Raw genomic sequence first — 17,563 nt, forward strand, 5'->3', positions numbered from 1 at the left:
CAAAATTGTGTGCATTCATTGTGCTTTTGTTATATTTGTTTTAATTCCAAGAGTTCAGATTATAAAGGATGGCTTAAAGAAGTTTATGCTTGTAGACCATTGCATAGAAAAAGGATTCTCTTTCAAATATATGTATTATGCATCAGTTTAACCACACAAAGAAGACTTTCGTTTTAAAATGTGAGTTTTATTATTTAATTAGAATAAATAAATATTTAGCAGCCTAAATATTAAATCTTTAAGGAATCTACCCCTTCAGTTTAACCGGATGAGATGTGATATAATTTACCATAAATGGACAAGTAAGTGTGACGCCTCTGTTCAGCTGGGTTGTCATTGGCTGTGACTTTATCGCAGAACGCGCTGTGATTGGACTATCTGTTTTAACCCATATAAAACGGCGTTTCATGTTACAAAGTATGTTTTGGTGTTATTACGTCAGTAATACGTTAAGCTAACTATAAAGTGTCGCTATGTTGTGAGAAATGACTCCTTTACTGAGAACCCAACCCTAACCCTAAGCATTTCTGCACACTTCTATGAACTACAGCGCCATGTTTCCCATTGCATTGATACAATGACAGATATATGGGAAATGTAGTTTAAAAGGTTTCATAATGAAACAATAAATGTTAAGTAAATAACATATTTAATGGACAACTGGATATTAAAATATGTTCATTGTGCAAACCTTTATGACATATATGAGGGCCAAGCTGAAATTGTATATTTTACTGTGAGCACTTTTAAAAAAACCTTTATGGCAGCTTTCCATATATGTCTGAAAACTGTGGCCAACATTATTTAGTAAACATTGCATATGCAGTTGTCCTGCCAATTTTCTCTGTGATACGCTAACCAGACTTTGAGTTAAAGCCATTTGAAACATGCTTTTTTTTGCTCTTCCAGGGGCCACTTCTGGGTCCCTGGAGGTGTAAGGGCAGTACAACATACACAGATATATTCTCCTCATCACGGACAACAAACTTTGAGTCACATTTAAATATCAGAGTATTTTGTCTTTTCTATTCTAACGTCATGCTTGTATTAGGTTTTGATATTGTAACACCATCTGATGAAATACAGAAATATTTGAAAGAAATGTTGTAAAATAATAATTATTACGTTTTATTTTCTTTTATGGATAAACACTAATAAATATAATGGATGAACCTGCAACAACTTGCCATTATCCACTTTCCAGAGTAAACAAAAACTATTTATATTATTTACACTTCATTATTACTATTAAATATAGGACCATGCACCATTAAGTAATAATAACATGAGACATTATCACAATTTCATCTACACCCTCTTCACGTACCTGGCATCGAAAATGTGCATGCTTTAATGTTTATTGCAGTAGTAGATGTACCAGAATGATCAACATGGATCATCTTCAGTTAAGCTTGAAGTGTTTGTAATCCTTCCCTTTATTTCACTGAAAACTGACATACTTGTTACAGCATGCAAGTATATACAACTTTTTGGAGAATTGTACCAAATATAATATAACCAGATAAAAAATGTTTACTTCTCAAGTAAAATATTCTTGGTAATTAATTAGATAACCTAAATAAACTTGTTGAATGTGTATTTACTGTACCAAACACCATACACAATACTCACCATACTTTATCACTCAACACTTTATTGGAGGATACAGTATACAGTTGATAAAGTAGAATAAAGTCAAATAAGATTCAAGATAAATAAAAATGGGTTTTAAAAAACACATTAACATCATATTAATCCATTCACAGCTGCTGAAGCCACACAAATGAGTGCCACATAATCCCATCCAGTCAACTATGATACAGAAAACAGATTTGATATAGTGTTGGAAAATAATGATTCATTATTACAACTAGACTGGTTTCTGTCTCTTCCCTCTATCATGTTCATGTTCTTCTTCTTCTAAACAGTTCGCCCACTTGTACCCTACAGTATAATCAATGTACAGATGATGTGATCACTGATGTTGTGTAGCCTTTTCTCAACCAGAGGAAGAAGTCGTATAATCCGGCGTTCTCCAGTCCTGGTCTAAAAGTAAAACAACAAACACAATTCAGATTAAGTTTAATGTACAGTCGGGTTAACCTATGTTCTTCAGTAAACTCTCCACCTCAAAATGGGCAGAAATGCCAATTCCTGATTTAAATTTACAAAGCAGCAGTCAGTACATAAAATAATATACACATTGAAGCATTATGTATAATATTGCAGCCCATAATATTAGACAAGTACTGAACAAAAACTAATTTACCCATATCAACAGCAACCTTTTAAACAGTAGATCTTTTAGAAAGAACTAACCAGATATTTCACATAATTCAAAGAACATTTACTATTTGATTCCTAATATGTCCCAACTCATTATCTTCTAAAGCTACCCAGAACCATCCATGGTCTACAAAACAATGGAGAAATACATGGAGTTATAACAACTAAATGCTTTTTCCCACACTTGTCTGCTTTTATCTAAGACAAACAGACGGAGTAGTTTTTAAGAACTGAAGGCCAAAAGTGTAATAATAATTGTATCAAAAAGGGAAAACAAATATTTACCATTTTAAATAAATCCAAGATACAGAACCTCATTTGCTTATTTTAGGAGTTATTAAAAGATTTAGACATGAATAATGGTACGTATTTTATCAGAGTAGAAAGAATGATCACTGTTGAAATGAATAGTCCTTTGAGAGATCAACATCAAATTTTGTACTACATATTACAGCATTGCTTCAATACAAGACATACCAATAGACTTGCGCATTTTTCTGTCTTCTTCGGGCACAAGATGTCCATCTTCCTTCCTCACCCTAAACAAAGGACTTGTTTTCTTAGCTTCGATATAAGGTCTGGTCTTTCTTCTCTTCTGTAAAACAAGAAAATCTCACTTACTCTGTGCAAATACTATTGTTTTTAAAACATATAAATTAAGACAGTTTTACGCCAAGACTCGCTGAGAATCACTAGAAGCTCTTGTGAGGGTTGACTCTTAAAAGAGCTGTTGAGATTGATATTGTAGAGATCTTTTAAACAAAATAAATTATATAGTTTTAATAGTTTTTAAAAAACTATTAAAAAAAATACTATTTAATTTTTTTTTTAAATAAATAAAAGTAATCTGCAAGTAATCCTGCAAGACAGAAAGAAAGAGGAAATTGTATTACATTGCATGCAAGTTGTGAGTTCATACATAACTGTTTCTTGCTGTAAAAAAACGATGCATAATTAAATGTTAAATACATTTATGTAATAAGTTCACAGATATGTGTGCATTCCCATTATTAAAAGTATGTAATAGCAAGCTATATCATATGAATTTGTTTGAAAATGTAGATAACTCACTTGATTTTGTGATCACATAAATTATTTACATGCAAACGGGACGTTATAAACAGTGCAACTGATCTGATTAAGAAAAAATAATTGAATATCTGATGTCATGTGACCGAAGTGGCTTTTTGAGGCTTTTGCATCTGAACTCTTCATATACAAATACAGCTCTGGAAAAAAAATTAAGAGACCACTTAACATTTAGAAATCCATGTTAAGTGGTCTTTTTTCCAGAGCTATATGTACGAGAATCATACGAATTTTACAACTTGTTAAATCTTGTGAATTATTAAGACTTTGGGAATATGTTCTTACTGATTGAGCTATGGGATTTGTAAGAATAAGTAACAACAAATGCTAAATAAAATGTTTGATAAAGGATTCAAACCAACACATACATACCATTACAAATATTTGCTGTTGCAGCTTTCGGTTTTCTCCGTTACATCTCCACAAACAAGAATGGGTTGACTGAGTCCGAGAGGCCCTTTTGGTCTTTTCAGGTAAAAAAAAAAAAAAAAAAAGAAAGAGAGAGAGAGAGAAAAAAGTCATAATATATAATATATAGCATTATAAAGTATACTATTTAAATAACAATATTTGGATTTTACATTAAAATGCATTTAAAGCATGGTAATTGTTGTGGCTACTGTTTATTTACAACAAATATCACATTAAAACTACCAATTGTTGTGGCTACTGTTTATTTACAACAAATATCACATTAAAACTACCAATACCATGGTAAACGCATGGCAAGTGTTGTTTTTTTTATTTTTATTGTGATTCTACTACAAATGCCACGTTGGAACTACACTAGTAATTATTATTAAATATTAACAACTGTTTAAAGGTCTATAGCACGTCACGTGACAGTGTTTAATCACCCTATTAGCAAGGTGTGTTTATTTAGAAAGCAAAGAAATGCAAAGCCTCAGTGGAGATGATGACAGATACAATGCAGTGACTGAACATGATCGATAACGACAAGCAGAAAATACTTTATATCAAATATTAGGACATAATATGTATGACTACTCACCAACATGTGGCACACGTGATCTGATGCCAAACATCGCGAAGTGTTCTGAATGAGACTTCTTCAGCGCGATTTCATACCGATAGAATTGCCGTCTAATGTTGACGCCAAAGGTTTCCCACTGAAAGCAATTGGGTTCCCAGTTCGTCCATCGCGTGACGCCGAGGGGTCTACCTGTGGCGTCTTCAGTGTGACGCCGGGGCGCGGCGCGCGGCGCGGATAGAGACGAGGTGATTGCTTTTGGGTCTTTTCTTCTCACAATTCAATCGTTTGGCCTCGGAATAGTTTGAATTTTTCAATAAAGTGTGCCTGTTGTCTGTTACAGTCTGTGTTTTATATCATATAATACGCAAATGGGTAGGTTTAGGGCGGGGTGGGGTTTGACTGCTGTTTCAAACGTGTATCATAGCGTAAATAAATGTAAATACAATTGTGCTGGCTGATTAAATTGAGAATCACACTCCAACATGTCATAATGGAACAATTATAACCCAATAAATTCCATCATGACGATAACATTCACATGCCCAACACGTCTGTTTATGACGTCCTAGGTTTCTCGTTGAAATCAGTGGATTACCCAGTACGTCGAAAAATGGCGATTTAGGGGTACCCTGTGCGTCAACAGTTGACGTCAGGGTCCCTTGACCGTTCGGCAACATTTGACGAGTAGGGATGAGACTGTGTTGACAAGACGATGATCACAATTGAAACTACTGGGGAAACAAATACTCCTACATCTCGGATGCCCATGAGGTAAGCTAAACCATATCAAAATTTAATTTCAAAGTGATCTATCCCTTTAAGCATAGCGTCAATTCTGGCAGGTCAGGTTAGTCAAGCTTGCATCAGTTGACTGTCAGCTAATCATGTCTATCTATAGGAATACGACGTCTACCACAGCACACATACGTATATACTGTATGACATCACTGTTTTCTGCAGTGCTACTTTATAGACTTTTCATAACTGCCATTACCTGACTCAGCACTAAACCAACTTCTAGAACTGAATTCTGTTTGAATCAATAATTTTTTTCCCTGTTTATCACTGTTAAGCTGCTTTGAACAATCTATATTTTATAAAGCGCTTTATAAACAGAAGTAACAACAAAAAAAGCAAAAAATTCACATTTCTCCTCAACAGAAACTTTAGTGGGAGATAAAGTGTGAAAGAAAGAAAGATGCAGGTGGTATCTTGTTGCCTAGGTGATGCTTGGTGCAGTCTGGGGTTTCTATCCCTTTACACCCTGTTCACAGCTGTGTGTGAGAGAGAACCTGCTGGAAAAGAGACACAAAACACACACACACAAACACGGCAATAATGAGCATCTTAGTGAAAGATGGCTCCATAAGCTCTGAGGACTGACAAACACGCTCTCTCTTCTTCTCACTCATGCTGTCTCTTCTCTGTCCTCTGTCACACAGTGGTGTCTCTCTTCTCCAATAGCGTTTCAATACTCTACTGTCACGCCTGCTGTATGGGGACCAGATCTTATTGTGCCGGCTTAAGACGCACACATTGAAAAAGAGGGTTTGTGTCAGAGAGAGAGAGAGAGAGAGAGAGAGAGAGAGAGAGAGAGAGAGAGAGAGAGAGAGAGAGAGAGAGAGAGAGAGAGAGAGAGAGAGAGAGAGAGAGAGAGAGAGAGAGAGAGACAGCGGGTTCTCTATGATATCATTGCACAGGGAAGAGATGCGTTCCATTGTGATAAACTCTTGGCAGGAATACAATCTGAGATGTAATGCTTTGGGCCGGTCAGGTGTGCGTGTGCCGGCGTGCGCACACGTGTGTGTGCGCGAGTCAGTCACATGTTTGTACTGTGGGGGTTTGTTGACAGATGGTCAGGCTACTCATAGCTGCTGTGGAACAGACCCGTCTTTGTATCAAAAGAAAGAGAGCGATTGTCATTCTGTAACACTTTCGCATCCACCCATCCATCTATCTCTCCATCCATCAACACTCAAGTCCTCTTTACAAAGTTTTATGGTGATATATAAAGTTTCACCTTTCAGTGTGAATTAAAATATTGGTTTTGAACGATCAGGTTTGGAGAACCAAATCATGGTTAAGATCTCTTTAACATCTTGGTTAGTGATGGCAATTTTTTGATATTATTGACAATGTTAGATGGAATGTGACGCGTCTTGAAAAAGTGTTAAGAAAAGTGATTAAAAGATTATAAATTAGTGTACCCCATGGATTTTAATGATTACGTTTATGTATTATATTTTACTTATTTCCTACTTTTTGATTTAAAATATGCATATGTTGAAATCAGTATGTGAAAATGTTCTGTGCCCTGTGGAGATTGTGAAAAAAAACAAAAAAAAATTATAAAGCAGGCTCTGTATCAGAGTTAAAATAACCTGTTATGTTAATGTCTATCTAATCTACAAATACTCACTCACATTATTTTAAGTCTATTCTTAGTGATGAATATGAAAATACTGTGAGCAAGTCAGGTAGGTATGATGAGTGTATCCAGTCAGAATGTAGAATTATGTGGAGCACATGCATGTCTCATGCAACTTGAGTATTTTAACAATCTGCAAGGTTTAAATGTGTGTGTGTGTGTGTGTGTGTGTGTGTGTGTGTGTGTGTGTGTGTGTGTGTGTGTGTGTGTGTGTGTGTGTATTTTTCTTGTTGTTGAGTTGCTTCTTGTCTGAAGTCCTCAAATAAACTGCAAAGAGTAACTTGGGAGTGGTGTTTTGATGCTGCGCAGCAAAGTTTAGAATGCGGTGATAGTGGCTTCTTGGACGGGATGCTGTCCCCTAGATAGGTAGAGTCCCCATAGGCAAATGGGCTGCCGAGAACCTTAAAGGGTTAGTTCACCCAAAAATGAAATTGATGTCATTAATGACTCACCCTGAAGTGTGGTTTAAACACCCACAAAACGGTTGTGAATCAGCATATTGATTCATGATTCGGATTGTGATTTCAGCAGTTTGGCAGTTTGACACGCGATCCGAATGATGGAGATTTGTGGGATGCACATCCAGGGCATGAAGCTCCCGTTCTACCACATCCCAAAGATGCTCTATTGAATTGAGATCTGGTGACTGTGGGGGCCATTTTAGTACAGTGAACTCATTTGTCATGTTCAAGAAACCAATTTGAAATGATTCGAGCTTTGTGACATGGTGCATTATCCAGCTGGATGTAGTCATTTTTCCAGTCTTCAACTGTCCAATTTTGGTGAGCTTGTGCAAATTGTAGCCTCTTTTTTTCTATTTGTAGTGGAGATGAGTGGTACCCGGTGGGGTCTTCTGCTGTTGTAGCCAATCTGCCTCAAGGTTGTGCTTGTTGTGGCTTCACAAATGCTTTGCTGCATACCTCGGTGGTAACGAGTGGTTATTTCAGTTAAAGTTGCTCTTCTATCAGCTTGAATCAGTCGGCCGATTCTCCTCTGACCTCTAGCATCAACAAGGCATTTTATTCCACAGGACTACCACATACTGGATGTTTTTCCCTTTTCACACCATTCTTTGTAAACCCTAGAAATGGTTGTGTGTAATAATCCCAGTAACTGAGCAGATTGTGAAATACTCAGACAGGCCCGTCTGGCACCACAACCATGCCATGCTCAACAATGCTTAAATCACCTTTCTTTCCTTTTTTCTCACCTTTCTGACATTCAGTTTGTAGTTCAGGAGATTGTCTTGACCAGGACCACACCCCTAAATGCATTGAAGCAACTGTCATGTGGTTGATTAGATAATTGCATTAATGAGAAATTGAACTGGTGTTCCTAATAATCTTTTAGGTGAGTGTGTGTATATATATATATATAATATATATATATATATATATATATATATATATATATATATATACATATATATATATTATATATATATATATATATATATATATATATATATATATATATATATATATATATGTATATACATATATATATATGTATATGTATATTTATTAGAAAAAAGTCTGCTCATCAAGGCTAAATTTATTTGATCACTAGCGACAGAACCGTAATATTACAATACAGTAAAAACTGTAATATTTTTAAATATTCCACATAGTATAAACATAAAAAGAATGTAAATAATTTCTATGATGGCAAAGCTGAATTTTCAGCAGGTATTACTCCCGTCTTCGGTTTCAAATGAGAAATCATCTAATATGCTAATCTGGTGCTAAATATGCAATCTTGCTAAAATGATCAATGTTGAAAATGATCAGTGTTGAAAACAGGTGTTCTGCTTAAAGGGGGGGTGAAACACTCAGTTTCAGTCAGTGTCATGTCAATCTTGAGTACCTATAGAGTAGCATTGCATCCTGCATATCTCCGAAAAGTCTTTATTTTTTTAATAATTATATAAGAAAGATGCGCTGTTCCGAGTCTTTCCGAAAAAAGCCGAGCGGGTGGGGGCGTATCGTGTGAGCGGAGCTAAATAATGACGTGTGCAGCAGCGCGCTGTGTGTTGAGTCGAGTCCGTCATCCCTAACAGCGGGAAAAAAACTTTATTCAAAATAAAAATATGGCTTTTAATCAGATACAGCCATACATCTATGATCCGGAATCAGACCCAGAGGCTGCAGTTGAACAGGAGCAGCAGCAAAAACGACTAGAGCAGGACGTCTGTATGTGGTAAGTTACAAGTTATACACTAACTATATAATATGCTTAGCGGCTTGTGTTATTTACATATTTATACTTGAATTATATCGTCGTATTTTTGTCTTTGAAGGTGTACATGTGGGAAGTGCAGTTGTGCACGTGTGTTTGTGTGTTTACGCGTGGTTTGTGTAGACAGTAAGCGGACTAAAAAAACACAGACATTTGAAGCAGTCTCACTCACCCTTCTAACGTTGGGACTGCTCCATCCTTCAGCATTAGGCGATTGGGAAAATGCGGCGTCGAGCTGGGCCTTGTTTATGAAACAGTCGGCACCGAAATGCAGCGAACAGATATAAACATTCGCGCAACTCAGTTGCTGATCCGGAAAAGCAAATTACATCCACTGTTGCCTTAACGCGGGGTTTTGGAGAATCTGTGCAGGACTGTCTTGGTCTGGCAACCAAAAACGCACTTTTTTGGTGACATTATGTGCTATGTGTAATTGTCACCTGTCCAGCAATCTACAAACCAGCGCTTTGATGGGCGTAGGCTGTTGCTTTCGCTCTCTCCCTCGCTCTCTCTCACGCGCTTCCGGTAGAATTGTCCGTAAGGCCCATACAAGGAAATTCCGCCCCCACTAACGTCAATGGGGACGCATGATCTCAAAAAACTTGCCGAAACTTATGACTAACCGGAAGTAGTATTTTTGACAAAAGAAATGCTCCCATCAAACGTCCACCTTAACTTTTGAAACTTTGTCTATGTTTAGTATGGGATTCCAAGTCTTTAACAGTGTAAAAAGATCAGTATGCATGAAACAGCATTTCACCCCCCCTTTAATATTTTTGTGGAACTGTAATACATTCTGGATACTGAACGTTTTGGTACCTCAGGGATCATTTACACTACACTACATCACTGGGACCCATTATAGACACATTAGTTTTTCCTACACATGGATGGCAGGACCCAAGGTTTGCCTTGAACATCAGTGAATGTTTCAGCTTTTGATCATCCAGGTAATAACACACACTATAAAGAATTAAAAATCAAGCATATGTAAACTTTTGAAGTAGATGTTTTGTGTAAATAAAAAAAAATACATAAATATATCCCGCCCGTTAAAACAGGTGCCGTGATGAAGATATAATCAGTGTTACCTTTCATAGTAATCAGTGTGTTACTATGTCACCACCTGTCAGTGGTCATAATGTTAGGTCTGATCGGTGTATATATATATATATATAAAATATAAATTCAGTTTCCAAGAATCTTCATCTAAATCAAAACCTGCGTTGTGCTGAAACGTTTCCTCCCTCACTTTGTAATATTTAGTGTTTGCGTGTGTTTCACACCTGTGTGAGACTCATGCTGTGCTACAAGCCTCCCTGTCCAGAGACACCACGGCAGTAAACAAGCATCAATGTCCCTCAGCAGGAGAGGACAAACTCAGTGAGAAGGTGAGAAAGGGAGGGCAGAGATTCATTTTAGACAGCGATATGTTAAGCTAATACATTATGGAATTGAGAAATAAAGATAGATGCTTGGCTACTTATCTTGTTTTGAGTCTTTCACATAAATATGTTTATGCATTTACAGTATAGCCTAATATTCTTACACTTAAAGCCTTGCAGGCAAGCATTCCTGACAGTTTGCTTTTTAGGTAGGACTACTTTTCTACATGGATGACAATCAATGAAATTCCTCTGGGTGGAGGTTTCCAATTCAAAACAGTATATCTTGCATATTAGCATTAAATCAAAGTACATTAATTGTAGATTTTCAAAGTGGGCTACTTTTTTGGATTAATATTGACAACAAAAAAGTTTCTCACCCTTTTCAGATACAGAAAACTACTCATGAAAGTGAACACAGCTTTTAAAAGGCATACTTTTTAAAACATTCATGGTTATTTTATGGTAATTACTTCAATGCTTTTAACGTTCATTAAATTCATTAAATTAATTCAGTATATGATATGGTGGTATGTGGTTTTAAGACACAATTTGTGTCCCATACTTGCATGCATCCTAATAAATACTCAAATTCGTTAAATGTGTATTTGCATTGCATTATTCAAAAAATAATATTTTTTTGTTTTACAAAAGGTAGGCTATAAATTGGTATATACTGTAAATAACTAAATAACTGTAATATCCTTAGTTATGCACCTGCAAGACAAAAATATGGAGTTAAAACAAGAAATATTACCTCTTTTTTTATCATCACCTTGTCTCCTCTGTATTTAGAGTTCAAACTGGCAGCCTCTCTCTCTCTCTCTCTCTCTCTCTCTCTCTCTCTCTCTCTCTCTCTCTCTCTCTCTCTCTCTCTCTCTCTCTCTCTCTCTCTCTCTCTCTCTCTCTCTCTCTCTCTCTCTCTCTCTCTCTCTCTCTCTCTCTCTCTCTCTCTCTCTCTCTCTCTCTCTCTCTCTCTCTCTCTCTGGTTTTGGGTTAACTCCAACTCTCTGACGCTGTCTGACAGTATGCAAATATATGCAAACTAGGCTCCAGTCAAGCTAAGCAGCACCTGCGGACCTGACCAGTCGAGACCAGTAGTGACCTGTAAGTGTGTGTGTTTATGTGTGTGTGTGTGTGTGTGTGTGTGTATGTGACTGTGCCCTTCCAACAGAGGGCTTTTATTACACCACCCACTTTTCTCACTGCCCTCCATAAGCATAAGGACATTTGTACACAGGCCTAATGAAATGACTTTATAATAAGCACAAGATCTGTACAAAATAATAAAATCATCTGAAATTGAACTCTATTGTGCTGAGACAATTCTAAAATTGACTTCATCATCAATAGCCAGGTCCTCATATTTGTATATATTCTTTGGAATATTGCATCTATTTTGGATGGAAACACCAAGGGGAGAATAAAATGTGTACTTGTTTGTATCTTCTTTTTCTTTTCTTTTTTTAATTCAACAGGTACACATAGAAACACTATTACCAAATAAATTCATACATTTCTTAAACGTTATACTTTCCTTGAAACAGAAGTCGCAGTGGTCTTTTACTACCCCCCCCCCTCCAATCCACACACACATATATATTTATATATATATATATTTTTTTTTTGTATAATTCAATAATATATATGTGTGAAAAATTGTTTAATTCAATTTTTAGTGTATGCGTGTATAATTCAAAACAGTAAGAGAGCAAGATTATTAAAAGAAATAAAATAATATATATATTTCAAATAAATTCTGTTTTTGGTAATATATAAATGTAATATAATGTACAATTTAGAAATGTAATGTATTGCAGTGTAATCATATCCGAAGAATGTGACACTGAAGACTGGAGTAATGGCTGCTAAAAATAAAAAATAAAAATAGTTTTTAACTATTTTATTTCAAATTACAAAATTGTTTTTAAATCAGTAGGTTTTTCTTTCTTTTAGTTCACGACTTTAAAGGTGCATATTGATTAAAGATACTTCCGTGTATTTTAGAAATGTTTGTAAACTGACATTTTTTAAGTAGTAAGTAATTTCTATACTTGCAGACTTTGGTCCGTTTATGAATTCTGCAGAGCGGTGCGCTTTGATCCTGCCTGCTGGTTTTGGCATTCCAGCAAGCTGGAGAGGAGAGAATCTGACCCCTCTCCTCCCGCTCTCCCTCGTTCTCCTCATCTTTCTTTCCTTCCCTCCACTGCCCTTGTGCCGATGTGTCTTTAGGTTTGTGCTGGTCAGCACAACGTCTGTCCACCGTCTGGCTGAGTTCTGCTGTCAGTATAGTTCCAGAGGGTGTGTGGGTGTGCGTGTGTGTGCGTGTGTGTGCGTGTGTGTGTGTGTGTGCGTGCGCGCTGACGCCTGGCATGGATGTCAGTGCTTCCCAAATGAGGAGAGGTGTGCATGTTTGGTTGAGGTGGTAGGGTGGGGAAAAGCTGGGGTACGGTGGCTCAAGTCCAGACCTTGTCTATAAATGACACAAATCCTCATGTCTCTTTTTCAAACTCACACACACACACACACACACACACACACACACACACACACACACACAAAGCGGTTGCCCTTTCCTGTCTCTGATCAGTGGCAGAGTGCACAGGGGAGAAGGAAGAGGGCATGACAGCATCACTCACACTGCGAAAAAAAAACACATGGTACACACACACACACACACACACTATGAAAGACTACCGTGGTGGGTTTCTCTGGCTCGTACCAAATACAATGAGAAATGTTTTTTCAAAAGCATGTCATTGTTGATCAGTTAATTGTAATTACCATGCTATGTGATAATCCTGAAAGCTCATTTCAAATGTAACACTTCACTATAAATTTGATTCAATTATGAAACAATAGATACAGTTCACAATTAAGACAAAGTCTTTAAGCATTTGGCACACTTTCTGGTTGTCAGATGTCCGTAGGTAATGTACTGAACTACATCAGTGGAACACCTGTGTGAACATCCACTAAAAATACCATGACACATGTTAGTTCAATTCTGAGAAAATGTCTAGCATCATTTATTTGCTGATGTCAATTGGCCTGATATTTTGTGACTATTGTAGTGCATTAAAGTGTGACTTAATTATCTCAATACTTTTCGTTGTCAGTATGTGCATATATGCCTATATGCAGATTTGCATTTAATAATGGTCTTTATTAGTTTTCATAAAATATTACAATAAATGTTACAATAAGATTCACACTTTAAGTTTACACTTTACAGTAAGGTTCTACATTTTAACAGTTTGCAAAAACAGAACATAAACTAACAAAAAAAACTATACTTTTATTTATTAATCCTAATTTATTTTCGATGCATTTAAAACTAAAAGCTAAACAAAAAACAAAAAAAACGAACACCTTACTAAAAACTTAACACCAAAAGCTGTATGATGTTAAATGATAAAGTGAATTCATCATGACTTTACATCGGCTACAGTCCAATGTAGTATGTTTTTAAATGAACATTAAACAAGATTTTAATAAATTCTGGAAAAATATCCTTTTCATTATTACTGCATGATACCCAATACATTTTAATGTTGTAAAGTGTAACTATGTTCAATTTTATATTATACTATGACCAACCCAATTTAAAGTTTAAATCATGCTTTCACATTATGCAGTTATTTTTTGTGAAATCAAATTAAACGAATACTTGAAATATGTTTTAAAAGGTTTCACTCTACACATGTGATTAATACACACACACACACACACACACACACACACACACAGTTTACTGAGAACTTTTATTTTGTCTTGTCTCTAAATAGATATGGCTGTGAGCGTCTCGTGGTGAAGTATAACTGCACTTAGAATCATCTGGAAAGAACTTTGACTCAAGTGTAGGAAATATTTATGGTGCTTGCTTAGCTGTTAGAGCTAAGGGCTCTTTTGTCAGCATATTTGTGAAGAAAAGAAACAACACATTTGATGAAACTTTAATATACTAGAACATTTTACATACTCTTTCCACTCAGTTAGCACAGTTTAGTTTAGTTTAGTTTAGTTTAGTTTAGTTTAGTTTAGTTTAGTTTAGTTTAGTTTAGTTTATGATTTTTACTGCCTGTCTACAGTTTCACAGTTGTTTGCAGAGAATTTAAAAACATATTTCCAGTAATATTTCACTGAACTTTTAGTTATACCACAGTTACTATAGTTGTTTTCTCACCATTCTTTACAATAGATATTAATTTAAAATATGATATCTTAATAATATTGATGGAATTTCATTGAACTTTTTGTTTATAGGGTTCATTCCTATAAAAAGCATTATATTATTTTCTTTACTGCTCTCTGTCTCTATCACTCTGTGGAATATCTAGTCAAGCAGCACTAACAGTGAAAAACTAACCCGTCTAGTGGAGCACAAAGAGCATCTCACACACACTGTGTGTCTATACACACACACAGACTCCCCACGCTGTGGCGGCGGGTTGACAAGCCCGTCTGCCAAACAACTCAATTAAGCAGAAAAGAGGAGGAAAAAGAAAGAGAAGGAACAGAGAAGAGAGGGAAAGGGAGAGAAAGAGAAAAGCCTGTTCCCTGTCAGCTGCGCGGCCGCCTCTGCGGGGCAAGAAGGGCAGGAACACGTCGGAGATAAAGAAGAGAAGAGAAGAAAAAAGGGAGGGTGTGAAAAGAGAAAGCTCTGTGATGTGTTAACTGGCATTCTGGACCCCAGGGCAGTGCTGGGGCACAGGTCAAACTAAGAGCCACTGGGTCATTGCCACGCCGACAGGGACACCCAGCCCAAACAGTGTGTCTGTGTGTGTGAGAGAGTGATTGTGAGTGTGTATGTTTGCTCTTCTCTTCAGTCTGGAGTGAACGCTCTCTGGCCCAAGAGTGCAAGTGAGTGTGTATTTATATTGCACTTCACAGACTCTTATGAGAACTGAAACACGACTACGTTCTTGCCCCGAATGCAAAAATGGCCATTAGGTCTCAATTCTTAGCACTAAAGAATTTAAATGCTGTTTCTATATGACCTATCCAGTCATTCAGATGTTTTATTGTTGGCACAAACTATAAAAGTAAGGACTCAATAATAAAATATAATCAGAAGTTTTCAGACACTTTCTGGTTGAAAAATGCTAGTGAAACATGCTCATAGTTAATGCACAACGCATCATCTGTTACTCCACACTGTAAAAAATGATTTTAAAAATAAGTTACCTGGTCGCCTTAAAATTTTGAGTTCATTGAAATTAATTTTTTTAGTTAATATGATGAAAATTTTTGAGAATCAACAACCTTAATTGAAATATTATTAAAAGATTTTGTAAGCATATTGGGTAATTGTGTGTGTAATTTGTGATGACGCAGTGAAATTGTGCTATTTTCATGATTTATCACATTTTTTTATGTGGTTCAAATACAATAATATTTTGAGTTTCTATATATTAAACAAATTGTATTCATTGTATCAAACTCAAATTTTTTCTTTCAATAAACTCAACATTTTAAGGCGTCCAGATTACTTACTTTTTTAAGTTAAACCAACAATATTTTTTTACATTGCACTAACAGATACAAAATATTTTACCACTAAAATAAACTTGAGATTAGTTAGTTAAAATATATTACAGAAACCGGCAAGAAAATTAAGTCAGTTCTCAGAAAATGCTTAGCAGCATTTTATAGCTGTAGATGTTTTAATGCAATGAAATGATTACATTTCATATTTAAGTGTCCAAATACTTTTCTTGTGGCAACTGTATGCCACTGTAGTTTTGTAGCATACAGGAGAAACCAGAATTAACAGGCTTAAATCTGTGTGAGTGTGTTTGACTGTTAGGGTCTGGTTTGTTCCCATGCCACACCACCCTGAAGCACTCACAGTCTTCAGGGGCATAAGGGTAATGAGACGCTGTTATGGAAGCCAATAAAACTGTGTGTGTGTGTGTGACAGAGAGAGGGTGTGAGAGGATCGCCGGGTTAATGGCACAGGTCATTACTGGGCCCAGTAAAGTGTGTGTACTGGGCTGATCTGGCCTGGAGAACAGTAGGCAGGAATTTTGGGGTGGAGGGATGAAGGAATACAGGAGGTTTAATGCTCAAGGGGATAAATAAGAGGGGTGGGAAGAAGAGAGGGGTCCCCTGTTACACCCCTCCCTCCCACTCTCTCTTTCATTCACATGTTCCAATTTATGGCTCAGCATTTCCTATCTCTAAGACTCCCCACGTTGAGAAGAGAGAGAGAGAGGGAGAGAAAGGAGAAGAGATAAAAACTTGATTTTGTGAAGATGATTCTGAATCTGAAAAGATTCTCATATAATACACAAAAAAAGTTTATTTAAGTGACTTTTGTGGGTGTAAACTAATCAAACTCAGCTTAGTATTTTTATTTTAAATAAATTATTTAACTTGAAATAATAATTGAATTAATTAGATCAAATCATATTTGTCTTACTTGATCATTTTACAGTGCAGGATTAAAAAAAGATTTTTACATTTTCTGGGGGGGGAAATGTTAGTGAGCTAAGATGTTCTGGTGGTTACTAGGGTGTTCCTAGGAGGATTCTAAAGTGTCCAAGGTGGTTGCTAGGGTGTTGCTAGGTTGTTAATACTAGTTGCTAGGGTTTAGGGTGGATGCAATGTAATTACGGGTGTTTTCTGGGTCTAATCGCGCTTAGACAATAAGGCATCCTTCAAGTTCAGAATACAAATTGTGCTTCTGAGTAACACATTAAAGTTTAAGAATGAGCAATGGTAATAGTGTTGCTTGCCAGCTAATAATGTAATTGCGTAGTGAATATAAAAGAAAAGAAAAGTATGCATCAGAAAAGTATCTATGTATCCATCTATGTGTGTGGTGTGTTTTGTGTTGGTGTGTGTGTGTGATATATCGATGACTCTCTAACCCTTCATAAGTCACAAAGAGGTTGGTGTTTTTGGCTGGGTTGCTGGAATAAAGAACCCGAAGAGGAGAGAAATAAATCCTGGGACATGTGCAGAGGCTCTGAAAGGAGGAGTGGAGATCTTCTCACACTCATCTATTCACCCATAGCTAAGGATGGATGGCCCTCAATCAGTCTTAAACTTGCCCTGACTCGGACACCAAGACATTTGCATGTTTACCTAGCAAGGATTCTATTGTTATTCAATAAAGCAAATAAATATAGATAAAAG

The 17,563-nt window shown here is 36.3% G+C and overlaps 1 long non-coding RNA gene across 1 annotated transcript; it reads right to left on the reverse strand.

Annotated features, from left to right (window-relative positions):
* Positions 1-1,642: 1,642 nt before the first annotated feature.
* On the reverse strand, positions 1,643-4,939 carry LOC137076119 (uncharacterized). The gene is made up of 4 exons (XR_010905203.1): positions 4,388-4,939; positions 3,748-3,840; positions 2,764-2,881; positions 1,643-2,046 (listed from the first exon to the last, which is right to left on the reverse strand). It is a non-coding gene; the product is annotated as an uncharacterized lncRNA (long non-coding RNA).
* Between the last annotated feature and the right edge of the window lie 12,624 nt (positions 4,940-17,563).

This window comes from Pseudorasbora parva, chromosome 5 (genome assembly GCF_024679245.1).
Source record: "Pseudorasbora parva isolate DD20220531a chromosome 5, ASM2467924v1, whole genome shotgun sequence".
Classification (NCBI taxonomy): domain Eukaryota; kingdom Metazoa; phylum Chordata; class Actinopteri; order Cypriniformes; family Gobionidae; genus Pseudorasbora; species Pseudorasbora parva.